Source organism: Polyodon spathula, unplaced genomic scaffold (assembly GCF_017654505.1).
Source record: "Polyodon spathula isolate WHYD16114869_AA unplaced genomic scaffold, ASM1765450v1 scaffolds_2048, whole genome shotgun sequence".
Classification (NCBI taxonomy): Eukaryota; Metazoa; Chordata; class Actinopteri; order Acipenseriformes; family Polyodontidae; genus Polyodon; species Polyodon spathula.
Window position 1 is genome coordinate 133,016 of NW_024473523.1, and position 27,256 is coordinate 160,271.

The 27,256-nt window shown below is 43.8% G+C and overlaps 7 non-coding genes and 1 pseudogene across 7 annotated transcripts; 3 read left to right on the forward strand and 5 right to left on the reverse strand.

Moving 5' to 3' along the window:
• Window positions 1–504: 504 nt before the first annotated feature.
• On the reverse strand, window positions 505–586 carry trnal-uaa. Its single transcript has one exon. It is a non-coding gene; the product is annotated as a tRNA-Leu (tRNA).
• Window positions 587–1,227: 641 nt separating this feature from the next.
• On the reverse strand, window positions 1,228–1,300 carry trnar-ccu. Its single transcript has one exon. It is a non-coding gene; the product is annotated as a tRNA-Arg (tRNA).
• A 327-nt stretch (window positions 1,301–1,627) lies between these two features.
• trnan-guu lies at window positions 1,628–1,701 on the reverse strand. The gene has a single exon. It is a non-coding gene; the product is annotated as a tRNA-Asn (tRNA).
• A 523-nt stretch (window positions 1,702–2,224) lies between these two features.
• Window positions 2,225–2,421, forward strand: LOC121310349 (annotated as a pseudogene).
• Window positions 2,422–3,639: 1,218 nt separating this feature from the next.
• trnas-aga lies at window positions 3,640–3,720 on the reverse strand. Its single transcript has one exon. It is a non-coding gene; the product is annotated as a tRNA-Ser (tRNA).
• A 1,106-nt stretch (window positions 3,721–4,826) lies between these two features.
• trnaf-aaa lies at window positions 4,827–4,908 on the forward strand. The gene has a single exon. It is a non-coding gene; the product is annotated as a tRNA-Phe (tRNA).
• A 937-nt stretch (window positions 4,909–5,845) lies between these two features.
• LOC121310353 lies at window positions 5,846–6,053 on the reverse strand. Its single transcript, XR_005948784.1, has one exon. It is a non-coding gene; the product is annotated as a small nucleolar RNA U3 (small nucleolar RNA).
• A 535-nt stretch (window positions 6,054–6,588) lies between these two features.
• Window positions 6,589–6,662, forward strand: trnan-guu. The gene has a single exon. It is a non-coding gene; the product is annotated as a tRNA-Asn (tRNA).
• Window positions 6,663–27,256: the final 20,594 nt, after the last annotated feature.

Genomic DNA, 27,256 nt, shown 5'->3' on the forward strand with positions numbered 1-27,256 from the left:
TTTCTACCCATGAAGTGATCGCTCTGTTTCCCTTATATTTTCTTTCTGTAAGGGATGTGTCCTTGTGATCCCATATAGAATGGGCTGAAACAGGTTGTCCTCCTTAATATAAACAGAACAACAAGTACAAGCACACCAGGTGATTTATTGCAGCGTCAGACCTTGGAGGTTCAGCAGTGTACTGTAGTGTTGTGAAGAATCGTCTGTAAAAGGCAGGATGGCTGAGCGGTCACTAAGGCGCTGCGTTTAGATTGTAGTTTCCCTAGAAGTGGTTAAAGTCCTACTTCTGACAACTGTTTTTTGTTCATTTATTTCTTAAAACATTGACCAAATGTTTGGTAATTTTGCACCTCACCATATCCTTCACACTGTTAAACTCTCAACATTCAACAGTCTTTAACAAAATGAACCGAAGCAATATGAATTACAACCAGTAATATTTCAGACTTCCTGAGCTTTGAACATGTATTAACAATGAACACGTCCAATTAAAAAGAAAGGTTACATAGTCAACAGGACTTGAACCTGCACAGAGAAACCCCAACGGATTTTAAGTCCATCGCCTTAACCACTCGGCCACGACTACGTGCTGCTCTGAGTATTTGTGAAAACAATATCATAGTCAAAAGAAGTACATGACACCCGCAGAAATGCTGTAGATGGCAGTATAGCCTAAATAATGAAACAAAGTCAAATGGCTTTGTTCAAACTGTATCAGTTTTATACAAGGCAAGCACATGTGGGAAATGTAAATTCAATATCATTTCTGTCAACGTTCATAATGATTATTGTTTAATTATACAACAAACACTGGAAGCCGAAGTAAACTTAATGCTGTGTTTACTAGATGCTTTCTTACAATCTCTTTTCTAGTACTGCAATGTCATGCACTCACGCAGTCTGTACAGTATTACGTAACTAAAGAAGCTTAACTCTGCATACTAGTGCTCTTGTAACTGAACTATAGAATTGAACTAGACACACTACAATAATGAATACATCTTTATTTCAAAATAAGTAGCTATTTAACCAATCTTTTCAAAACATTCATACACAAAACAAAGTAGATCTTTATTTCAATTGAAAAACTGACTTGCTTTATGGCTGCTGCACAGCACTCGAGCACGTTGTGCCTAATGTGAGCGGACACAGCAGATTACAAGATCTACAAAGTATCATATGCCACAAAAAAATGTGATCATTCTGTTTATTTTTATAACATTGTTTCACCCCAGATGGGACTCAAACCCACAATCCCTGGCTTAGGAGGCCAGTGCCTTATCCATTAGGCCACTAGGGCTGATACAGATGCAGGATTGGTAGAAATAAAGAAAGTGAGAACAATAGTATCGTGGTTTACTACATACTATCCCACCCATCGGTGGTGGTCAAAGAAAGCAGAGTGTTATATTGGGAAAGGGGCGTACCTGTCAGTAAGTATTTTAAATTCATGCGGGAAGATTTAAGATTATGATGAAGTTTAAATATGCTGCGTATTTGCGCATTGGTACCCTTACATAATTACGTTTTTATTAGTGCCACTTTCTTACAGACAGTAGTCAGGGTGATGATACAAGACCAGAACCAATAAACATGTTCTAAAGTGATCAAGAAATCCAAAAACCATCGTCCCTGGGTGGGCTTGAACCACCAACCTTTCGGTTAACAGCCGAACGCGCTAACCTATTGCGCCACAGAGACCTATCTGCCCAATTGCTAAAGCATACGGGAGTGATTAGCAAGGCGAGATGCTGCACAACGTGATCGAGTGAGCGGAACTCAGCCGAACCTTGACCAAATCTAAGAAGAAAGCAAAACGGGCCAGGAAGGTCTATGTAATCAGTTGTTGCAGCACAACATACATCATTTTGTTAGATAAAACCGTGGGAGTCCAACAGAGCAGTTTGTGTAAATAGCTACAACGGAAACCAAATATTTATGATTCAAGTGGCTTTTAAGCAAACATTTGATATACTTTACACTGCAAAGGAGGAAGGCAGACAATGCAAATGAGGCAACTGGCTCGTACTTTTAAATCATACGAGAAACTCGAACCCAATGAAGCTTTTAACAACCTGCAGTCTGGAATGAGTTTGTAATGTTATTGTAACACCTCACTGGACTACAGTAATTGCATTATATGAAACTGCTCCTGTTCATTTGTCACCGGCACAGCTACCGTTGCTACTCAGAGTTGGATGGAGACGGTCAGCAACTTGCACGTAAGGCAATACTTTCAGGGATCACGTCTGTAGTGCTTTGATAGTGAAATGCATTTCTAGGTCCATGAGGAAGAGTGAGAGTGTTCGTTTCTGAGCTTGAAGGGGACAGCGAGTGTTTTTTCGGCAAATGCTCGCTGTTATTGATGACCATTCCAGTCTTCGTTAGGGGGCTGGAGGAAGCGTACATGTTCTGAGTGGGTGTCTTATTAAGAGGTATAAAATAAAAAAATACAGCGTCAAAGCAAGGCAGCTTTTTCAATGATTCATTAAAACTATCGAACCTGCTGTAAACATGGAACACATTAATTGCGATCGGCTTGATACCAATAGGCTTACATAACAGCTGTTGAGTATAAACAATGTCATATACACCGAAATGAACACGGACGGTCTTTATTAAAGGCTGACTCATTTAGATGTTCCAGAGATCTAGCTGTACTGGACAAATCTACTGGATTTTTTCCATGTTGTAATTGTGCCGCCTGTGATAACTCATTTAAAACTGAGAATTTTACAAGCCATGCAAGTTAAAAAGAGTACAGTTTCTTAGAAGTAATTGCCTGTGCTTCAACTCATGTCATTTATTTGATTTCTTGTCCTTGCCATTTACAATATGTTGGTAAAACTACTAGACAGTTATGATTGAGCATTAAGCATACAAGTTTAATTAGGAGAGAATGTATTGATTCACCACGACATAGATATTTTGTAGATGCCAAACATTCAGTTTCAGATCAGAAATCCTGTGGCATTCAAAAAAATATATATTTCAAGCTCGGAGAGGTGGTAATTTCGATCAAAAACTATGTCAATGTGAATCAAAAGGCACTTTAACATGAACATCATCTTGCTATAATAATCATATTCTCCGTAGGACTTGTTTATTTCGGGTTTTAGTAACAAACTTTGTGTAGAAACAAGGACCAGGGGTCACAAATGGAGATTAGACAAAGGGGCATTCAGAACAGAAAATAGGAGGCACTTTTTTACACAGAGAATTGTGAGGGTCTGGAATCAACTCCCCAGTAATGTTGTTGAAGCTGACACCCTGGGATCCTTCAAGAAGCTGCTTGATGAGATTCTGGGATCAATAAGCTACTAACAAACCAACGAGCAAGATGGGCCGAATGGCCTCCTCTCGTTTGTAAACTTTCTTATGTTCTTCTTATGTTCTTATGTATCTGGCCGGTTAGCTCAGTTTGTTAGCGCGTGGTGCTAATAACGCCAAGGTCGTGGCTTTGTTTCCCATACTTGTCTTTACTTCTTTAAATAAACCACAGCATTTGAATGGTGCCAAACTCAACATTCTTTAACAAAAAGAACCGAAGACATGTGAATTACAACCAGTAATATTTCAGACTTCCTGAGCTTTAAGCATGTATTAACAATGAACACATACAATTAAAACAAAAGCTTACGTAGTCGGCAGGATTCAAACCTGCGCAGGGAAACCCTAAAGATTTCTAGTCCATCGCCTTAACCACTCAGCCACGACTACATGCTGTAGGTTGCAAACAATTCTCAAAAGAAGTACATGACACCCGCAGAAATGCTGTAGATGGCAGCATAGAATAAATGAACCAAAGTCAAATGGCTTTGTTGAAACTCTATCAGAATTGTACAAGGCAAGCACACGTGGGAAATGTAAATGCAATATCCTTTCTGTCAACGTTCATAATAATTATTGTGTTTAATTATACAACAAAATAAAGACACTGGAAACCGAAGTAAAGTTAAGGCTGTGTTTACTAGGTGCTTTCATATAAACTCTTTTGTAGTACTGCACTGTCATACTCTTGCACAGTCTTAACAGTATTACATAACTAAAGAAGCTTAACTCTGCATACTAGTGCTCTTGTAGCTGACATATTGAATTGAACTACATAAACTACAATAATAAATACATCTTTATTTTAAAAAAAAAATACATAGCTATTTAACTAATCTTTTAAAAACACCCATACACAAAAACAAAGTAGATCTTTATTTCAACTGAAAAATGGACTTGCTTCATGGCTGCTGCCACAGCACTCGAGCACGTTGTGCCTAGCGTGAGAGGTCATAGCAGATAACAAGATCTACAAAATATCACATGGCAAGAAAAAAATATAGTAATTATGTTTATAACGACATTTCACCACAGACGGGACTCAAACTCACAATCTCTGGCTGATGAGGCCAGGGCCTTATCCATTAGGTTCAAACAAAGCAGAGTGTTACATTGGGAAAGGGGCATATCTGTCAGAACGTATTTTAAATTCATGCGGGAAGATTTAAGATTGCGAAGAAGTTTAAATATGCTCCGTATTTGCGCATTGGTAACCTTGCATAATTTTTTTTTTTTTATTAATGCCACTTTCTTTCAGACAGTAGTCAGGGTGACGATGCAAGACCAGAGCCAATAAACCTGTTATTTTCTTGTTCTACCACTATCATATTCTATTGTGCTTGTTCAGAATAGGCTGAATCCTGAAACCATCTTGTTAGTATGTGAACAAAGCCTGCAGTCACTTTATTGATCACCCTGTTGATTAACCGCTATTGGAAGTTGTCATGTACTTTTTTTGACAATTATATTGTTTTCACAGAAAACCACAACAGCATGTAGTCTTGGCCGAGTGATTAAGGCAATGGACTAAAAATCCATTGGGCTTTACCCGTGCAGGTTCGAATCCTGCCGACTATATAAGCTTTCCTTTTAATTGTATGTGTTCATTGTTAATACATGTTTAAAGCTCAGGAAGTCTGAAATATTACTCGTTGTAATTCACATGTCATCGGTTCTTTTTGTTAAAGAATGTTGAGTTTGGCAACAATCAAATGCTGTGGTTTATTTAAAGAAGTAAAAACAAGTACGGGAATCAAAGCCACGACCTTGGCGTTATTACCACCACGCGCTAACAAACTGAGCTAACCTGCCACACACACAAATTTTGTTACTAAAACCCGAAATAAACAAGTCCTACGGAGAATATGATTATTATAGCAAGATGATATTCATGTTAAACTGCATTTTGATTCATATTGTCATAGTTTTTGATCGATATTACCACCTCTCCAACCTTGAAATATTTTTTTTTTTTGAATGCCACAGGATTTTTGATCTGAAACTGAATGTTTGCCATCTACAAAATATCTATGTCGTTGTGAATCAATACATTCTCTCCTAATTAAACTTGTATGCTTAATGCTCAATCATAACTGTCTAGTAATTTTACCAACATATTGTAAATGGCAAGGACAAGAAATCAAATAAATGACATGAGTTGAAGCACAGGCAATTACTTCTAAGAAACTGTACACTTTTTACCTTGTATGGCTTGTAAAATTCTTAGTTTTAAATGCATTATCACAGGCGGTACAATTACAACATGGAAAAAATCCAGTAGATTTGTCCAGTACATGTACAATCCGATAGTCTAAATGACATAGCCTTTAATAGAGACTATAATGTTCATTTCGGCGTATATGACATTGTTTATACACAACAGCTGTTATGTAAGCCTGCTGTTATCAAGCCGATCGCAATTAATGTGTTTCATGTTTACAGAGCCGTTCAATAGTTTAAGAATCAACGAAAAAGCTGATTGAGGGACTGTATTTTTTTCCTTCTTAATAAGACATTCACTCAGAACACGCCTGCTTCCTCCAGCCCCCTAAGTGCCGTCATCAATAACAGCGATCAGTTGACAAAAAACAATAAGGCTAGAACCTGGCAAAGGTATGCAGAAAACCACACTAGCCACTCTTCCTCGTGGACAGTGAGACCAAACACTTTAGAAAAGGGCTATGACAAAGCACTACAGACGTGATCCCTGAAAGTATTGCCTTACGCCCAAGTGGGCTGTACCGTCTCCATCCAACTCTGAGTGTGTCCGGTAGCCAATGCCGGTGACAAATTGGAGAGGTGCTGTCAGGGTCAGTTTCATATAATGCAATTACTGTAGTCCAGTGAGGTGTTACAATAACATTACAAAGTCATTCCAGACTGCAGGTTGAGAAAAGCTTCATTGGGTTCGATTTCTCTTATGATTTAAAAGTACGAGCCAGTTGCCTCATTTGGATTGCATTGTCTGCCTTCCTCCTTTGCAGTTCAAAGTATATCAAATGTTTGCTTAAAAGCCACTTGAATCATAAGCATTTGGTTTCCTTGTAGCTACTAACACAAACTGCTGTTGGACTCCCACGGTTTTATAACAAAATGATGTATGTTGTGCTGCAACAACTATTACATAGACCTTCCTGGCCCGTTTTGCTTTCTTCTTAGATTTGGTCAAGGTTCGGCTGAGTTCCGCTCACTCGATCACGTTGTGCAGCATCTCGCCTTGCTAATCACTCCCGTATGCTTTAACAATTCCACAGATAGGTCTCTGTGGCGCAATAGGTTAGCGCGTTCGGCTGTTAACCGAAAGGTTGGTGGTTCAAGCCCACCCAGGGACGATGGCTTTTTGAATTTCTTGATCACTTTAGAACATGTTTATTGGTTCTGGTCTGTATCATCACCACAGCGACTACTGACTGCCAGAAAGGCTGCACTAATAAACGATTAATCATGTAAGGGTACACTGCTGAACCTCCAAGCATCTGACGCTGCAATTTAAAATATTTACTGACAGGTAGTGTGCATAGATAATAAATCGCCTGGTGTGCTTGTACTTGTTGTTCTGTTTATATTAAGGAGGACAACCTGTTTCAGCCCATTCTATATGGGATCACAAGGACACATCCCTTACAGAAAGAAAATATCTAAGGGAAACAGAGTCATCACTTCATGGCTAGAAGTCACTTATACCTCAATAGCAATTTATTGCTGACTTAAAAAAACACTGGGGTCCATAAATTTACAGATGAGGTTTCAACAGAACAGTTTTCCATAATTGAGTACATTTCTAAACAATCCGATAGTAACAAGACATAATCTCAAAGAGCTATCATTTATTTTCAGCTCTTATGAGAGATCAGTATGCTTGCGCATTACATCTCAGAAAACATGATAATCCTAGGTTCATTTACAATTTCACTGTACCGTATGGAGAATGTACCAGAGCCGTCAAAAGGGAAGAAATAACGGCAGCATATGAGGGACGCTAAGTCCTGCCTGACCAAGGTCTTCGGCATGAGCGTGCAACCTCGAGGACCCTAGTGCCCAAAGAGGGCAATGAGAGATCTGCCACATTCAGGGGTAGAACCTGGCAAAGCTATGCAGGGTAACCCAGCTAGGCACATCGCAAATTTCAGCCATGGAGGCACCTCGGAAAAGGGCCCATGACGTAGCCACACCTCATGTGGAATGTGTGGCTATCCGCCCAGGTGGGGGTAAGCCAGCACTATTATACGCAGTCGAGACTGTGTCCACAATCCAATGCGGCAGTCGCTGCTTGGAGAGGTGCTGTCCCAGGGTCAGTGTTCCATGGCTGATGAAAAGCTGGTCAGACTGACACAGCGCTGTTGTGCTATCCACATAACATCTCAAGGCCCGAACTGGGTAGAGAAGTTTCATCTTTCTATCCTCTTCCAACGCAAACCAGTTCCACGGACTGATTCATTTGGAAAGCTGTAACCACCTTGCAGTGAAAAGCAGAGTTTGCATGCAGTGACACTCTTCTACCATCATCACAAATACGCATACAGGAGCTATGCACAAATAGTGCCTGTAGCTCACTAACCCGCTTTGTGGAGGTGATAGCTAATAGGAAGGCTGTCTTCATGGACAGGTGCTTCAGCTCGATGGAGTATATAGGCTCAAACGGGGCCTGCATGAGAGCCTCCAGTACAATCTCAAGGCTTCATTCGGGGAGATTGGCCCTTCTAGGAGGCGCAATCGCAGAGCGCCTCAGAGAAAACAAAACCAATCTTGAAAACGTTTCCACATATAGGCGTACAATGACCTAGTGGAATGCGCCCTAGCATTCTGCAACTTACCCACGACCGCCTCTGACAGCCCTACGGCTGACCAGCAGTCCTTTTCAGGGGCCAAACCCATAGCTGGAGCCTGCCCTGCTCCTTGTGCCAAAGTGTGCCTCTTGTCTGACTGAGGAGATCACAGCGAAGCAGATTTTCCAGGGCGGGCCATTCAGTTGCTGGCACAGGGATGAGAAACAGATTCTCCTGGGCCAGCTGGGGGCGACTAGGAGAACTGAAGCGATCTACGACCCGAACTTTTTTGAGAAAGGCAGGGAGCAATGGCAGAGGCGTGAATGCATAAAGGAGCACTCTGGGCCATACGTGGGCTATGGCGTCGACGTAGAGTGGACTTCATAAGTACTTATACATTCTCAATTGTACATTAACATTTGGCTGACTTAAAATCCTACTTCAGTCCCTCCTGTTATTTCCACATGAGGTTTCAACCCTATTTGGGGGAATAAAACATCTTACTGTCGAGGGACGGGTCCAACCCTAGACCTGAGTTGCAGCCCTAAGAGGCGAGTGCCAGGGGCTGATTACTAAAACAGCTCAAAGCACTTCTACATGAATAGCTTTGTGAAAAATACAGCAAGATCACTTCAAGCTCTTCATGAGGTACATGAGGTCATTAATTACTTGTTCCCCTATTTATGCCAGCTCATAGGTAACTTAAATGTCTATAATTATGCAAAGCTTGTACTGAAATGTCTATTCAGGTCCCTCTTGTCAGTGGTTCAGGCCCCTTGGGAGGAGTGAAGTGATGGGCTGGGGGTTCACAAGGCCCTTGTCACAAAGACGGCCGGAGTGGGGGACGTCTGACCAGAAACAGGAACCCGGAAATAAACTGAAAGAGAGGTGGAGTTTGCTGTAGCTGAGCGAATGGTTTCGCTCAGCGTTTAATGAGTGAACAGAACAGTAAATAAAAAGGTTGTAACAAACAAAAACACAGGACACGGCACTCGTCGCCAAAACAAAAGACAAACAAAATGGACTATACAGACAAATGCGGTGAACTTAATACGATAACAATTATTACCTCCGTCTCCTATCCCGTTCTCCACTCACAGAACACACAACCCCGAGTGGTTGTAAACATGTAGCTTTTATACAGCTATACCGAGACTCGATTGCGAGTCAATCATTCGATTGGAGTGGCGTACAACTGCACGTGAATTAATAAAGTTCAATTCCCCGTGCTCACACATTATTACTTTTACTTTTTACTTGCATGTGAAGTGCTGTGCAATCCTTGTGCCTAAATACAAATATACATTTTAAACACTCGTGTTACACAGACCTGTTTATATCCCGTGTACCAATAACTATTGTCACAAAGACGGCTGCAGTCTGCAGTGGGTGACGTCAGACCAGAAACAAAAAATAAACAACAGAGAGAGGTGGAGTTTGGTGGAGCTGAGCGAATGTCTTTCGCTCAGCATTTAATAAATGAAGAGAAAGCCAGAAAATAAACGGTTGTAACAAACATGAAAACACAGGACACGGCACATTTGCCAAAAGAGAGACAAACAAAACAGACTAACACTACACAAAACACGGTGAGCAGATATTTTAACTTTACATTATTATTTTATTATTTATTACCTCTGTCTCCAATCCCGTTCTCCACTCACCAAACACACAACCCAGAGTGGGTGAAAACATGTGCAAAAGCACACATGGCCTCAATGGCCAACTTCCCCCTTAAAATCCCAAAAGCCTCGCTCAAAGTCCTGGGCCAAGAACAGGGACTTTAAGGGGTTGATGGGCAGCAATGTTGCCAGTAGCCAGGCTGCTACTGGCCATGCTGTCAGCAGACGTGCTGACACTGGAGCGAATCTCTCCTCCCGCTGTACCACTGGCAGAGGATATGCTGCCAATGGTGCGGCTGTCAGCAGACGTGCTGACATCTCCCAGACTGACTCCTTCAACCGGGGCAAGTCCAGCAGCGGAAAAGCTGCTGGGGTTGGTGGTCTCAAGACCTCCCCCAAGATCTCCGGCAGCGAAACTGCTGCGGGGGAAGGTGGTCTCCTGACCTCTCCCCCCTTTATAGACGGCAGCTCTCTCTGGTGGGGCTCCGGCCCCACTGACCCCTGCGGCAAAGCACAGCTGACTGCAACCCCTGGCGAAGCAGTTCCAGCGACCCCAGGTGATGCGGAGCGGCAGGCAACCCCAGGCGATGCATGCAGCAGGCAACCCCAGGCAATGCCAGCGATGCAGCAGCAGGAGCCCAGGCGATGTGGAGTGCCAGGCAGGCATCAGGGTGAGGCAGGCTTGGCAGGCAGGCATCCTTGGGTGAAGCGAGGCAGGGAGTCAGGACAAGCTGGGGTGCAGGTGTTGGCCCTCTTCTCGGCCACTGCGGCCGGGAGGTTCTTCCCAGTGCTTCCCTCAGCAGCCTATGCAAGGGAAAGTGCAAGGGAAAGGAAAAGAAAGGGACCCAGCAGGCATTCACCCTCTGCTGGTGGACAGGGACCCAGCAGGCATTCACCCTCTGCTGGTGGACAGGGATCCAGCAGGCATTCACCCTCTGCTGGTGGACAGGGACCCAGCAGGCATTCACCCTCTGCTGGTGGAGGTGGGGCAGGCAGCTCACCCTCTGCTGGTGGAGGTGGAGGTGGGGTGGCTGGTGGAGGTGGCGGAGGCAGAGGCAGCTCCTGCTGCTCTGCTCCTGCTCTGCTCCTGGAGGTGGCGGAGGAGGTGTAGTGGAGGTGGCAGAGGCAGAGGCAGCTCCTGGTGCCAGTGAACTTGACGGAGGCTGAGGCAGCTCCTGCTGCTCTGCACCTGCCGATGGAGGTGGCGGAGGCATGTAGTCTCCTGCCAGTGAACTTGGCGGAGGCTGAGGCAGCTCCTGCTGCTCTGCTTCTGCCGATGGAGGTGGTGGAGGAGTGTAGTCTACCCTTATTACAGTGGACTGGTGCGGCTCTCACTCACTTGCAGGGGACTGGTGCGGCTCTCCCTCACTTGCAGGGGAAGGTAATGGAGGCAGAGGAAGCACCTGCTCCTCTCCTCCAGGTGGTGACGGTAGGGGAAGTGATACCAGCAGGCATTCACACTCTTCTGGTGGAGATGGGGACAGCAGGCATTCTTCCTCTGCTGGCGGAGGTGGCAACAGCAGTCCCTCTCAGTCCCCGTCTGGGCGCTGGACACTCACGGTCCCCCTGTCTGGGTGCTGGACGTATGGGTTCCTCCCACACAGGCATTACTTCCGCCTCTATATATTGCGTGGGGCAGATGGCCAATGTATGCCCATACGCCCCACAGAAGGGGTACAGCTCCACAATGAGGTTCTTTAAAAAAATCTCCCAACTGCCATTCCCGACCTCCTCCTGCTGTTGCTGCGGCTGCTGCTGCAGATTTCTTCTCCCCCTCCTTCTTCTCACCTTCCTCTCTAAGGAGCTCCCCCAGGTCTTTGCAGCCATCTCTCCAGCATTCCATTTTTTTTTTTTTTTTTTTTTTTTGTTTTTTTTTTTAAACAAGAAACTGTGGTTCCTGCTCTGGTCTGCGTGTAGGAGGCGCTGGTGATCCCACGATGACACCACGTGTCACAAAGACGGCCGGAGTGGGGGACGTCAGACCAGAAACAGGAACCCAGAAATAAACAGAGAGAGAGGTGGAGTTTGGTGGAGCTGTGGGAATGGTTTCGCTCAGCGTTTAATGAGTGAACAGAAGAGTAAATAAAAAGGTTGTAACAAACAAAAACACAGGACAAGGCACTCGTCGCCAAAACAAAAGACAAACAAAACGGACTATACAGACAAACACAGTGAGCAGATAATTAACTTAATACTATTACAATTATCACAATTATTACCTCCGTCTCCTATCCCATTCTCCACTCACCGAACACACAACCCCGAGTGGGTGAAAACATGCAGCTTTTATGCAGCTGTACCTAGACTCGATTGCGAATCAATCATTCAATTGGAGTCGCGGTACAACTGCACGTGAATTAGTAAATCGCAATTCTCCATGCTCACACATTATTACATTTTACTTGCACGTGAAGTGCTGTGCAATCCTCGTGACTAAATACAAATATACATTTTAAACACTCGTGTTACACAGACCCGTTTATATCCCGTGTACCAATGACGATACACCAACATTAACACACAACATATAACACAAAATACACACAGGGGAGGGCACTTTACCACAGCCCTGGATAGATACGAGCAGCAAGACAATATGAGCACATAAGCAGAAGTAAACTACAAGTTACACTGGTGCTCCTCCCAGGGTAGTTGTGCTGGAAGGTGGTCTCAAGAGGGATGGTTCAGCAGATGTCTGGCTATCCGTGCGTACCCTGAATTGACATGGGATAACACATAAGTTAATTAACAACGACTGTTCCCCACAAGGGGTTCCCAAGCCCGACTGGTCATATACAAAATTTGCAATGTCCTAAGCTTGGAGCGGAGTTTCTTATACAGCAGTAGTAACAATAGGAACGTGAGTATTGACACCCCCAACATCACTTGGTTATATCTAGTGATGTGTTTATCGAGTTGGAGGAATCTCGGAGGCTGTCCATGATTAACCGGCTGGCCTGGTCCGTGTACATTCCCCCTCGAGTGGCTGAGATTTGCACGCTGGAGAGCTGGAACTCCAGCCCGTCTCGGTATTGCGCCTGGTTGGCATTTTGTCAAGTGTTAGCAACAGAGTTACCGGCCCCAAACCACCCAGCTATGTCATCTAGTGTTCCTCTTTTGGTTCTTGACAACGGGATCCCTATTTGATCTGAGAGTCAGGTGAGTTTTACAGCCAACTCGTGGTTGTGGTTCCAACAGACTTCCTTCAACGCCCCGAGGGGTATATGCACTTCTACTTTATGCATGTGGAACACGACAGATGCGAGCACCGGCAGAACGGGCCCTGCCCCCAACAATACCGGGTCAGGGACCAGATATTCGTCAGGGCAGAGAATGCAATAAGGGGACTTAGTTCTCTCCTTCGCGAGTCATGAAATTTTTTTCCGGGCTGGGGCACTCGAGAGTGGGGTAACACTGTGTCCAATCAGACCATGCTGCTCCCACGAATCAGGTCTCTGTCAGAGGTATGTCCCAACCACTATCCGTTGGGCCAAGCCCAACCGGTGTAGTTGAGACATTCGGTGGACCCCTCTCTCCCTGGCCCCGGCCCTTGGTATACCCAAATAAACCTGACCGACCCGCTATACATGTTCCCGGTGTATTCAGTGCTGCCATTACAAATGGCAAAGTAGTTGTGTAAAAATGTGTATGCTTCCAGTTTCTTATACTCCCTGGGTTCACTGTGATCATATCTAGATGCATCCTGTTTAGTGACAGTGCCCAAGCTAGTTGTATTATATCTCACCCTTATCATTGTGCCATTTATTCGTTATGTCAGCGCGAATGGACTGGCAACATGTTCCCAATGGGCTGTCATTTCCGCTTGTACAGGCCGACCAGTCCTCCTCCCATAGGCTACCGTAGTAACTTTTAATTTGGGGTACTTGGCAATAGCGTTGCACTGTACAAGGGCTAGTGATTTGGATGTGTATATCATTGTGTTCGCGCTGTGCATGGTAGTCAGTATATGTGTTCAATTTTGTTTGGAGATTGTCGCCCCCTAAGTCTAATTGTAGATGGATGAGTGGACATACTTCCATTGGGATGTTCTTGGAGGGGCAGAGGTGAAGTGGTTGTTGGGTTAGGCAATCAAAGCGAAGCTCTCCAGGAGGTGGAGGGTTAGTTTGCTAGTGCCAGTCTGTTTCTTTGCATGGGGGCCCTCCCCTGCATCCGGTCACCCATAGGAGCAGCAGTGCCCCCTGAATATGCATTCCTCATGCAGCTCACGCATCTACTATCACCTGGTGGAGAAAGGAGAAAGGTCTAGAACAGAAATAGTTATTGACTCGTCCTCGGGCTTTCCTGTGGACACAAGTTACAGAAGTATTTGAGGTTAGATCTGGTTTTATTTGAGACCAATGTTTCCATTGACTCCCAGTGACCCATTCTAGTTCCGCCTAGTTTGGCACTAACAGGAATTAATCAGAGGTAAACATCACCCTATAAGGCCCGTGCCCTTTGTCTCGCAGACCAGGTCGGAGCCCTACCTCCCTGACCATAACCTGGTCGCCGGGTTGGTGAAGGGCGTACTCCACTTCCTCCCAGCTCCTTAAATCTTTGGTGTCCTGCCATGTCTGGGTATGATTATGCAGTTTCTGAGCTTGGTTGGCCAACTGCTGCACATATTGCATCAGGCATCTCTGTAAGGTGTGCATCTCTGTAAGGTGCGCTACTCTCTGCAGTGCTGACCACTAAACATGGGAGAGTCATGGCTTGCCCTATCATTAGCTCAAAGGGAGAGATTCCTGTTCCCCTGTTTGGAGTGGCTCGGAGCCGCATGACAGTTATGGGCACTGCCCTAGTCCATTGGCGGTTGGTACAGGCCAGGTGTTGCAGCACTGTTTCTTTCACTGAGCGATTGGTCCATTCCACAAACCCGGAGCTCTGGGGATGGAATGGAATGTGGAATTGCTGCTTGATGCCCATCATCAGACAGGCTTCCTCCATTACTTTCCCAGTTTCACTCTCAGGGGCTTACCCCCTGCCTTTGCGCATGTCAAGCATCTCTGGCAGTGTTTAGCTGCATCCTTGCCCATACCAGGCCAAAACCAATCTCTATCTAATGTGTTAATCAAACCATCCCTTCCCACATGAGAGGGTCCATGATACAGCTCCAATAGAGAGCGCTGTATGATCTTAGGAGCCATTACCTTGTCCTGTAGAGGGGATCTGCCAGACCAGGTCCTCCTGCAGGGCTCCTATCTGCTGCCATTTAGTTATTTCAGCTGTCTCACTTTGAGCATGTATTTGCCGGATATCCACTACGTCCGGGCTTACTGTAGCGATACTGGTGTGGGGCTTTGGCACAGTTTGCCGGGCCCCTGCCCTAGTCAGTTAAGTGTGGGTCTGCCCCGCTCTAGTGAGCTTTCATTTTTATAACAGCTAATCGAGCGGGAGTTTCGTTGTGGCTACCAGGCATTGCACATACTCACAGTTCTTTATTACTCCCCCTCCTGTTGTCATGTACAAACGTCTCTCCCAACTACCTGAATAATCGTGCACCACCCCAAAAACGTATCAGCTATCTGCGTATATGGTCAAGCTTGAGTTAGCACTAAACACGCAGACCTGAGTCAATGCATGTAACTCTGCCACCTAGGCTGACAGGTGGCCGGGGAGGGGCCCCGAGGCCACTACTTCATCTGACGTCACTACTGCCCATCCCGTATGAGGTTCCCCGTGTTCAATACTCCTAAACAATACTCTACATATAGTGCCATTCCCTCTTCTAGCTGTTCAGTATTTATATCACTAACTAATTCTATTTCTCCCTCCAGGTCACACTGATGCAGTTCAACTTCTGTTAAAATCCCCTCTTCTAGTCCTGGTTAGAATTGCAAAAGTTAGTACATATAAATGTAAAACACAAAGACTGAACTCCTTATCTCTTCCTTTTGGCAAAACGCCTAGAACACTTCAATTTAAATTTAAAAAGGGTTAAAAGAAAAAAAAAAAAACAATTAATTGTACTCTCCCCTTTTCTTTTCTCTCCCTTTTTTAAAAAAAAAAAAAAAATGGTAATAGACAAGCTGCCTGCTGTATTTCAAGATGAAGGTGCATATTAACACACTTTCTCAATAAATAGTCATAAGCATTTTGTACCTTCGCAACTGCTCTCTTAAATCCCTATTATTTTCTTTGCATAGTTTCGCTTGACTTGTTAAGTCAAGACAGTAATTCTGTTACATTCTTTCTACAAAAACAAAACAGAACATTTTTACTTACATTACTGTTCACATTTCTTATTACTAATTTGTGTTTTAAAGTTTTTTTTTTTTTTTTTTTTTTCCATTTCATGTAATAAAATAAAACCACATCAGGCTTTATTTATTACCATTACATAATTACCAGTAAACTGCAATAACATTTCTTTTAATTGTTATAAACAGAAGTTCATTTATTCAAATTATATTCTAAAGTTAAATAGTATAATGCATACTTTCTTTTCCTAAATCATTTTAGCCAAATTAGCAACATTTCTTTGATTTTTCATTCAATCTATAATCAAAGTATTAATTCATGAAAATATTTTAATAAAACATTTCCAGGTAGTATTCTTAATATGTTCCATTTGCACAGTCACCTTATCAAACAGAAGTCTCTCTCATTTCCCTCTGCCTGCCTGCATGTAACGCTTCAATAAAGTACTGGCAGAATAAACATGCTCTGTAGATCTCTGGTTTCAGCATGCAGTTCTGGGCACTAGTATTTTCTTCATAGGCTGATATGGGATCCCCTTAATACACTATGTAGTGCTCCTATTTCTTATGTGCTTTCATCGGAATAGCCCACCTGCTTAATGTAGGAGGTACTATTCTCCTGCCTGTTTTAAACAGTCTGTACAGTTCTCCCTGCTCCAACTGGTATCTGTCTACATCTGGAGGAAATTCAAATAGCAATTGACTCCTCCTTGTGCTAATTCATCAGTGCAATTATTACCTACAATTGTAACCTCCTTCCATTTTAATTTTAACTTTCTCCAATTTTGCCAATATGTAGTCTGAGACTGGCCAAGTCTCTTTCTCTTTTTCTTTTGACTTTTCAAAACACCTATAATAATAATATTACACAGACAATCGCAAACCAATAATATTTTCTGATGACAACAAATGACACTTAACAAAACACCTTACATATGACACTGTGACGGGGAACTGCCCCATCTATATATGAATGTGTTTGGAACTGGCAGGGAGGGGGTTAAATTCCTCCCTGCCAGGAAAACATGTGTGAAGGTGGCTGGAGCTCTAATTGAATGATTAGTAATTATTGATTAATTGGGCTCAGCCACAGGGGGATAAAAGCCAGGGGAGAGGCCCTGGCTGGGGGTGTTTTTTTTTTCTGTTTGGGAGTTTTCTTTGTGTTGGAGAGTTTTTTTGTTTAGAAGAAAGGAGTGTCTTGTTTTAGAAGACTTGGATCCTGACCGTTTATTTTGTAAGTTCACTTTGATTATTTGTGTTTGAATCTCTTTCTGTTGGCCCTTGTGCCTGTTTATTTGATTATTTTATTTAATAAAGAACTTTATTTTTTTGCCTTTACATTGTCTCTGAGCCTCAGCCCTCTGTCATCCTGTCACACTTGGTGTCAGAAACGGGATAGTGCCACTAGAGGCTCAGAGCAGTATTTTTTTTTTTTTTTTTTTTGTGGAATTTTTGGATTTGGAATTTTTGGATTGGAGGTTTTTTTTGTTCTTTTTGTTCATTGGAGAGCAGAATGGGCAAAAAGCAGAGGCAGCAGAGTAAGCAGCAGCAGCGGCAGCAGTCGCCACCACCAACCCAAGCCCTGTGGGAGGACCCAGCAAGCTTGTTCCCGTGGTGCACCTGGTGCGGGAAGGAAGACCACCAGGTGGAGGTCCTGTCCGGATGGGCCATTAGCTGACTGGTGTGGGCGCTGTGAGCTGGATGACCACACCTGGGCAGGATGCCCCCACAACCCGGACCAGGAGCAGCTACCAACCCCATCCTTGGCTGCCACCCCACCAACACCGCCTTCACCACCATCACGGGAGATCTGGGAGTGGTTGGTGCACCCCGGAGCGGACCTCTTCCATGACCTTCCCGTCGCCATCAACACGCTGTGGCATCGAGATGGGGAGAGGTGGGAGGAGTGGAAGAGAGAGCATCACCCGTGGTCCCTCCAGGAAATATTCATCATGGTCCTGGCATAACGATAGACCTGGGGATAGATCCCCCACCTTGGAGGGGGTGGAGCCACCTTGCCCAGAGAGGGGGAGGAGCCGCTGCCGTCGCCCAGAGAGGGGGAGCCGCCGCTGCCAGAGCCCAGAGAGGAGGAGCCCGAACGCTCCCAGAGCCCATAGAGGGAGGAGCCCGAACGTCCACAGCCCGAGAGGGAGGAGCCCGAACGTCCACAGCCCAAGAGGGAGGAGCCCGAACGTCCACAGCCCGAGGGGGAAGAGCCCGAGCGGGAGGAGTCGGTGCGTCCACGGCCCGAGCGGGAGGAGTCGGTGCGTCCACGGCCCGAGCGGGAGGAGCTGGTCCGTCCACGGCCCAAGAAGGGGAAGCCCACAGGCCCAGGGCTGAAGAGACCCACAGGGAAAGAATACAGGCTGTTTCCACCACCACCAACAGCAGAGGAGGATTAGCTGCTGGTCCCACCTCCATCGTAGTGGGAGGACTGTCCATCGCTCCCACAGCCACCAGCAGGGGAAGAGCGCCTGCTCACCTCCACCAGCAGGGGAAGAGCGCCTGCTGGTGCTTCCACCGCCAGCAGAGGGGAACAGGGAGAACCGCCAGCCAGGGGAACAGCCGCTGGTCTCACCTCCACCTCTCCAGCAGAGGGGGAACAGCCGGAGCTGTCTCTCCCTCCACCGCCAGCAGAGGGGGAACAGCCGGAGCTGTCTCTCCCTCCACCGCCAGCAGAGGGGGAACAGCCGGAGCTGTCTCTCCCTCCACCGCCAGCAGAGGGGGAACAGCCGGAGCTGTCTCTCCCTCCACCGCCAGCAGAGGGGTCTCTCCCTCCACCGCCAGCAGCCCGGAGCTGTCTCTCCCTCCACCGCCAGCAGAGGGGGAACAGCGGGCGCTGTCTCTCCCTCCACCGCCAGCAGAAGATGCTGGAAGTCCCTCCCAGCCTCTGTACCAGCTGCTGAGGGGAGTGCAGAGACAAGCTGCCCAGCGGCTAAGAGGCACAGCACCGCCCAAGGATGCCACTGCACTGGTTCACCATCAAGGGGATGCTGGTTCACTCGCCTTCACTCAGGGGATGCTGGTTGCCATCGCCTGGGGAGGCCAACTGCCCCGCATCGCCTGGGGTTGCCTGCCTGCCCGCATCGCCTGGGGTTGCCTGCCTGCCCGCATCGCCTAGGGTTGCCTGCCTGCCCGCATCGCTTTGCTCCTATGGATGCTGGTCCGCTTTCTCCTATGGTCGATGCTAGTCCGCCGTCGCCTGGGGTTGCTGTTGGCCCACCGTCGCCCAGGGGGGAGGTGCTGCCGTACCGAGAGCTAGAGAGGATGGAGCTACCATCTCGAGAGCCAGAGGGTCCAGCATCGTCAGCGCCGCCAGAGGGTCCAACGCAGCCAGAGGGTCCAGCAGTTGCCAGAGGGGCCAGGGGGTCCCGCGTTCGTCAGAGGGTCCAGCACCACCCCCAGAGGGAGCCATGCCGCCGTTCCCGCCTCGGCCCCCAGAGGGAGCCGGGCCGCAGTTCCCTCCTCCTCCACCACCAGAGGGAGCCGGGCCACCATTCCCGCCTCCGCCAACAGAGTGTTCCCGGTCACGAGGGTTCAGTCCCTCTGGGAGGACACCTGATAGGGAACAAGATATTTCACCTTGGCCGTCCTCATGGACCACGGACGTCTCCCTATCCCAGGACCGGACAAATAACTTTGGGACTTGAGGGGGGAGGTGGCCGTTGGGGCCATGTGTGCTTGGCACAAGGGGGGGGGATATGTGATGGGGAACTGCCCCGTCTATATGAATGTGTTTGGAACTGGCAGGGAGGGGGTTAAATTCCTCCCTGCCAGGAAAACATGTGAGAATGTGACTGGAGCTCTAATTGAATGATTAGTAATTATTGATTAATTGGGCAACAGCCACAGGGGATAAAAGCCAGGGGAGAGGCCCTGGCTGGGGGGTGTTTTTTTTTTGTTTGGGAGTTTGCTTTGTGTTGGAGAGTTTTTGTGTTTAGAAGAAAGGAGTGTCTTGTTTTAGAAGACTTGAATCCTGACCGTTTTTTGTAAGTTCACTTTGATTATTTGTGTTTTGAATCTCTTTCTGTTGGCCCTTGTGCCTGTTTATTTGATTATTTTATTTAATAAAGAACTTTATTTTTTTGCCGTTACACTGTCTCTGAGCCTCAGACCTCTGTCATTCTGTCACAGACACAAACACAAGACAATTAGAGATTCCTATTTCAAATCTCCTACAACATTCGTGGTCTCTTTCACAATTATTTTTATACCTCATTACAATTACAAATTCAGTCCTGCCCCCCGTTATTGGGTAAGTTCTGCTGCATAGACGTGCAGTCCAAGATACCATCCGTTGATTGGTACCATTCTGCTGCAAAGGGCTGCTCTTCACCGGCTACAGGGACGAGCTGTTCTAAAAAGTTATTTCTTTGTTCTTGGAGTTGTCTCACCCCGTTTCTTAGTGCAACTTGTCACATAGTTTCATCCTGTTCTGCTCTATGCAGACAGCCTGTGATTAATTCCTGTTAGTGCCAAACTAGGTCTGTGCAGTCAGTTAAGCACACAATATCTAACCCCTTTCCTACTGTAGCGGTTAACATGAAAAAACTTTATAAGTACTTATACATTCTCAATTGTACATTAACATTTGGCTGACCTAAAATCATCTAACCCCTTTCCTACTGTAGCGGTTAACATGAAAAAACTTTATAAGTACTTATACATTCTCAATTGTACAGTAACATTTGGCTGAAATAAAATCCTCTTCAACTTACAAAGGAATTACATTGAATTACATTTGTTTTATTGTAATTACATTGAATTACATTTGTTTTATTGTAATTACCATGCTTCACAATGTAGTTACATTTACCATTTCCTGTTATTACCAAGTAACAAGGAATCTCTTCAGAATGGTAATATTTAATTGTAATTACCATAATCCATGATGTAATTACATGCATTACTTTCTTTTATTACAAGGTAACAAGGAGTCACTTCAAAATACAATACACTTCCAAAGGAATTACATTGAATTACATTGTTTTATTATAATTACCATGATTCACAATGTAGTTACATTTACCATTTCCTGTTATTACAAGGTAACAATGGGTCACTTCACAATCAGTAATACTGTAATTAAGGTCAGGCTATGTTTTAACTTAGTTACATAGATAATTAAATAGAACTACATGGTGTTAATATAAGTAATTCCATAATGTAGTTACTGGTCCGGTTATAGGATTTAGGAGTAATTACATGTATTAAATATTGTAAGTACAGTGTAATTACAGTGTAACTACAGTGTAGTTAATGTACCTGTATTTTGAAGTGTATTTGCATATTTATATTTAATTAACAGCTGTACTGATTATATTAACTATAAACATTTGTAAACAAACTAACTACTTTGCAATCTTTATAAGGGAAAATGAATACTAGTAATACTGCACTGCGATACCATGAATTCACTTCAAAAGGAAACGTCAGAAATCTGACTTTTCTGCTTACCTGGGGTCCAACCGGACCCCAGCAATAAAACAACATATAACTAACAAGTGGAGTAAAAGAATGAATGAAATTGTGTATATGAGCACTTTAATTTGTTTTTCTTTTACTACTAGCCATCGTTTGGTGTAATGTGTTGTTTATGCTGTGCAAAATGGATAAGACGCCAATGCACACAGCTTCTCCTAGCAAGTAAAGGCACCACTGTATTCTGGACGCTGTACTTTATTCTAGGAACATGTGATCTGGGCATCTTGGATATCAAAGGAAATCCCCAGGCATCCTCTGTCATTTATTATGTAGTCTACATGCCTAGCCCTTTCCGTTTTTGAGTTGAACGCAGAAACCGTTTGCTATGCATCACAGCACTGCAGCACTGAATGAGGGGCTGCATAGGATAATTCTGTGTCTCTTTTAGTAGTTACTTCTTGCATTAACTGTGTGATTGTGAAAGTGGGTGGTTAGACCATAACTGTCCTCTCAGTTGTAACGATCATTGTAAATAATAAATTTGCACACTTAGTAGAAGGTGTCACGAATCAATTTGCTCAGTCTCTGTAATAATACAAAGGGTCCGCTTTTAATTGATTGCAGTCAGGCCACAGCCAAGAATTAGATTTTTGTAGATCCTAACCACTAGACCACCAGGGACGTTGCTGGAGAAGTCTGCACGGCTGGTCTCTAGGCCCTGTGCAATGACAGACCGTGAATCATAACAAACTACACTATAATTAAATGAACTGCTCTTGTCGATTTTTAATTATTCAAGCACTAGCAGTTCTTCCTTTTAGTCTATGCCCGACCATGCCACGCTCAGTTTGTTCGTAGGTATCTTATTTTCTTACTGCCCTCAAGAGGCTCTGTGATGCACTAGATAGTGCATTGGACTTCTAATCAAGCACTGAGGGAGTGATTTGAAGGCAGGAACCGTCTCCCACTAGTCAGAGCTTTTTTAAGCTAGCAGTGGGTGACTACAACATTGGTCATTTAAAATCAAATCCTGCTTTTCAAGTTTGTTTTTGCAAGACAAGCTAAAGAATAAAAAAAAAAAAGGTTCCACCAATCACTGGATTCAAAGTCCAGAGGGCTAATCTTTACACCATGGAACCAATCATATTTTTTTCATGTTGCAGGGGCCCTCTGCATATTTGTTTTTCTATGAAACATTTTCAAATACTTCATAATCACTGAAGCTATCTTATGCAGTAAGAGCTGAAACCACATCCGTTCATCTTCCGGGACAGGTTTCTTGCTAGCCCTTGTTTAAACCTCTAGCTCGCTGGCAATACTGTGCTCCTTAGGACATATTAGACGGCTTCTACAGCCGTGCTGTGAACAAATAGTGAGTGTTTCCTCTTTTTTGGTTTGATCACAAGCTATAGTGGACAAGGTGGCTGAGCGGTTAAGGCGATGCACTGCTAACATATTTTGCTTTGCACGTATTGGCTCGAGTACCATCCTTGTTGCATTTTCTTTCATTTTTTTTACTGTTTCTCGTTCTCTTTTCTTTTTACAAAACATGTTATTGCTGTGACTCTAGTACAGTATGTGTTTGTGTTGGGGAATTCAGTAACACAATGTGACACAAAGGCTAAACTTTGAGTTGCTGAAAAAACTTGTAACAAAAGGTACCGCAGGGATTTGAATCCATGATCTCCTGTTTAATCAGCAAAACCACCGGTTTAATCACCAAAGCCACAGCGCCCAGCAATACACAACAAAATGTGTTCCAGAGACCTGTGAAATGAAACGTATCGGACATTGTCTACTGTCGTTCTACTACAACGAACAACAAAATTTATGTGCAAGACATTTCTGAAATTAAACAGAAACAACTGCAAATATGCATGGTTATTAAACCATTTCCGACTTCATATGAGAATCTGCATTGTATTTAAAATGACCGATTATACCCTTGTGTTCTAGAAATATGACATTTGGTAGTTCACATGAACAAAACATACGATTCAATTCAGATCACATCGAGACTTGAACTCAGTGGATTCAGAGTCCAGAGTTCTAACCATTAGCTAGAACATCTTCAGCTACCAAGTGTAAAATAAAATCCCAAACTGCTGAAAACCACTGGACAGCAAGGCGTTATCCTCGTCAAAATCATACACATCTCCAGTTTGAATCCAAAATGCGACCTTCATTTCTTGTTTCATACTGGCAGCTGGCAGCAAGTCTGGAGAACTGCACTATCAGCACCCACCAAACGCCACAAACGCAGCTCACATTGAAATAATAGGACATGTTTATTGACAATATATGTATTACCCTTGTATATTTAGAAACAGTTTTAATAACATTGGTATTGTTAATTAAAAATAATAAACATTTGCTTAAAAACTAAACAACTTGCATCTTTATAAGTGAAAATACACTTTCATATGCAAATTCCTCTATTTAACCTTCATAAGGAAACGTCAGAAAACTGACTTTCCTGGTAACCTAGGCTCCAACCGGACCCCAGCAATAAAACAAAATATAACTAACAAGTGGAGTAAATGAATGAATGATATTGTGATATATGAACACTTTCATTTGATTTTCCTTTCCTTCTAGCCATCGTTTGGGATAATGTGTTATTTATGCTATGCAAAATGGATAAGTGTTACAGGTGTCTATTAGCACTGTAGTATTGATTTATTTTGATGTTGTTTGTGTATCTTTATTTTTTTTTTTTCCCTTTATCACTGAGTTTATTTTCACAGAGCACCTTTATCTAGAATTGATTGTTTGTGTTTTTGTATTTGATATTTATTTGCACTAATGGTTTATAATCACAGACTTTGCTGGACACCCCCCTTGAATTGATTACTGTTTGGAATCGCATTCCGCACGAGGGGGTTAATTATTTTTAATTAGCTTTAGGGTTTTAAAAGACAGAAACCACTCGTAGAGAGGGAAGGACAGCGAGGAGACATGACGAGACGTATAAAGAACTGAGAAAACGAAACGAAAACAAACAAACAAATAACCAGACGACGACGAGTAGGTTGCTTGTAAAGGGGCTGCTATTGCCAATTGGAGAGAGAGTTGCACGAAGCAAAGTCTGAATGAGCCACCCAGGAGAATCAAGCACCAGCTACTACAGTGAGAGAATCCCGGGTCGGATACCGACAGCGAATGGGATCTACTGTTCCAGGCGGGTTGAGCATTTAGAGGGGAAGAGGCGAGATACCTCCCCCCTTGCAATGATAAGTGTTCAACCTTTTCTTTTGTTTGAGAAATGATTGTTTGTTAATGTTCTGCTCTTTGACTCGGGTTACTTAGCCGAGGTTTGTATTTGCTTGTTTATAGAACACTACAGTCTGACGGCACCGCTGATCTACTGAAAATGCTGGAACCTATAGAGGCTGGATTGCTTTTGCGACGAGTGAAGAGCGCATTGGGATTGCTATTTTCCATGATTATGACTTTCAAATAGATAGTTGTCATTTCTGTTTTTCATCTTGTGGACCCTCCTTGTTTTAATAGCCCCTTTCACTTCATTCTAGCTGCTATTGGGATCTAGATATTGCCAAATATTGGATTATTATTGTTAATTATTGTTGACCTTAGGTCTATTTTATATATTTGAATAATGCTGCATAGTATTTTTAAAGCTTTTTAGAATTCAATCAATAAAACCTTTTTTAAGTATTGTTTGGCTTTCTGTGTCTGCCGTTGAATGGTGTTGCTAACCCAGTATCCCGAACATTATTTATTTTGAAGTTTCCTACCTGTGACATTTTTGACGTAGTCGGCAGGATACTGGGTTCAGTGGCACTGTAGCAATGGAGGCACAGGAGGCAGATAATCAGTATAGACCGGTAATGATGATGGCTTTTAATATGGGGGCCCAATAGGGTTCAAAGTTTCAAGGCACTAATTCTACTATTAAATTAGGCGAGTGGAAAACTCAAATAGAAATGATATTACGTATGCAAGTACTAACAGCGGCCCAACAAATAGATTTTATATTGAGTTTCCTGGAGGGGGAAGCCAGACGTGAAATTTTGATTCTATCTGAGGCTAATAGAAGAACTAAAGTACAAATTTTTGCAAAATTTGATCAATTATATGGCGATAAGACCCCCGCCTCTGCTTTGAAGGCCACGGAGAAGTTGCCTCGGGAGATGAAGGGAAAAGTATCCCCTGTAACCATTGCAAAATGGATAAGACACCCAATGTGCACAGCTGTCTCCTAGCAAGTGAAGGCACCACTGTATTCTGGATGAGGTAGCTTATTCTAGGAACTGGCTCCTGGGAATGTTAGACATCAGGCGAGATCCCCGGTCCTCTTCTTTCATTTGTTTCGCAGACTGAATGTCTAGCCCTTTCCGTTTTTGAGTTACAAGCAGATGAACGCACCTACCGATTTGCTGCCCAATGTGTCACAGCACTGAAGAACTGAATGAGGGGCTGTTATGTAGAATGCATGTCTATAGGCATTGAATTTTGATGCTGTGTCTCTTTTTAATAGCTACTTCTTGTGTTAACTGTATGATTGTGTAGAGGGTGTGCTTAGACCATAATTGTCCTCTCACTTGTAACGAGCAATTGTGAAATCCTTTCTTGCACACTGAGTAGAAGGGGTCACTAATAAATGTGCACATTCTCTGTAATAGTACAAAGGGTTGATTTTAATTGAATGCAGTCGGGCCACAGCCAAGAAATAGACTTATGTACATCTGATTAGCGAAGGGTAATAAAATGGTTTTAATCGGACCAATAATGGGCAATAAAGTAACTTCCCTGACAGGGAATCAAACGGGGGCCACTGGCGGTGAAAGCACCGAATCCTAACTACTAGACCACCAGGGACATCTGTTCATATCCCACCGAGATTTGAAAACGGAACGGCCCCCAGACTAATCTGGGGGATACAGACTTCAGCAATACAACAGCCAATCAAATCGCGTGAAAGCACAACGCAGGTAAGCTCATTTGCATACAAACTCCAGATTTAGCTGCCTGTTAAATATTTAGCTAAATGTTAAATCTTGTTAAGTGATTTAAGATTTAGTTAAATATTTATCTAAATGTTAAATCACTGTTAAGACATTTAAGATTTAGTTATTTATTTTTGTAATATGTTAAATCTTATAAATAGATTTATATATTATATATAAATAACACATATAAAAATATATATATATATAATTTTATATATATACAACATAATTATAAATCTGGGGAAAAAAACAAAAATTAAGAAAAAATTTGGTGGGGAAAAAAGGGCAAGATCTTTAGCTAAATCAGGAAAAAAAGACCTTAAAATATAAATGCTTTTGATTTTTACACAGCACCCCATAAGTTGCTGTCAAGGTTGAACCGACGAAACCGGAACTGCTCCCAGACGCTGACCAACATAAGAACATAAGAACATAAGAAAGTTTACAAACGAGAGGAGGCCATTCGGCCCATCTTGCTCGTTTGCTTGTAAGTAGCTTACTGATCCCAAATCTCATCAAGCAGCTTCTTGAAGGATCCCAGGGTGTCAGCTTCAACAACATTACTGGGGAGTGCTGATTCCAGACCCTCACTGGTGTGTAAAAAAGTGCCTCCTTTATTTTCTGTTCTGAATGCCCCTTGGCTAATCTCCATTTGTGACCCCTGGTCCTTGTTTCAAGCCCTTCAGGCTGAAAAAGTCCCTTGGGTCGACACTGTCAATACCTTTTAGAATTTTGAATGCTTGAATTAGGTCGCCAGGTAGTCTTCTTTGTTCAAGACTGAACAGATTCAATTCTTTTAGCCTGTCTGCATATGACATGCCTTTTACAAGTCTAAAGACAAACAGTAGGTTCACCGACACTTGATCTCGGATCAGTGGATTGAAAATCCAGAGTTCTAACCGGTTACACCATTGAACCTCCATAACGAAATGCAGGGAGCG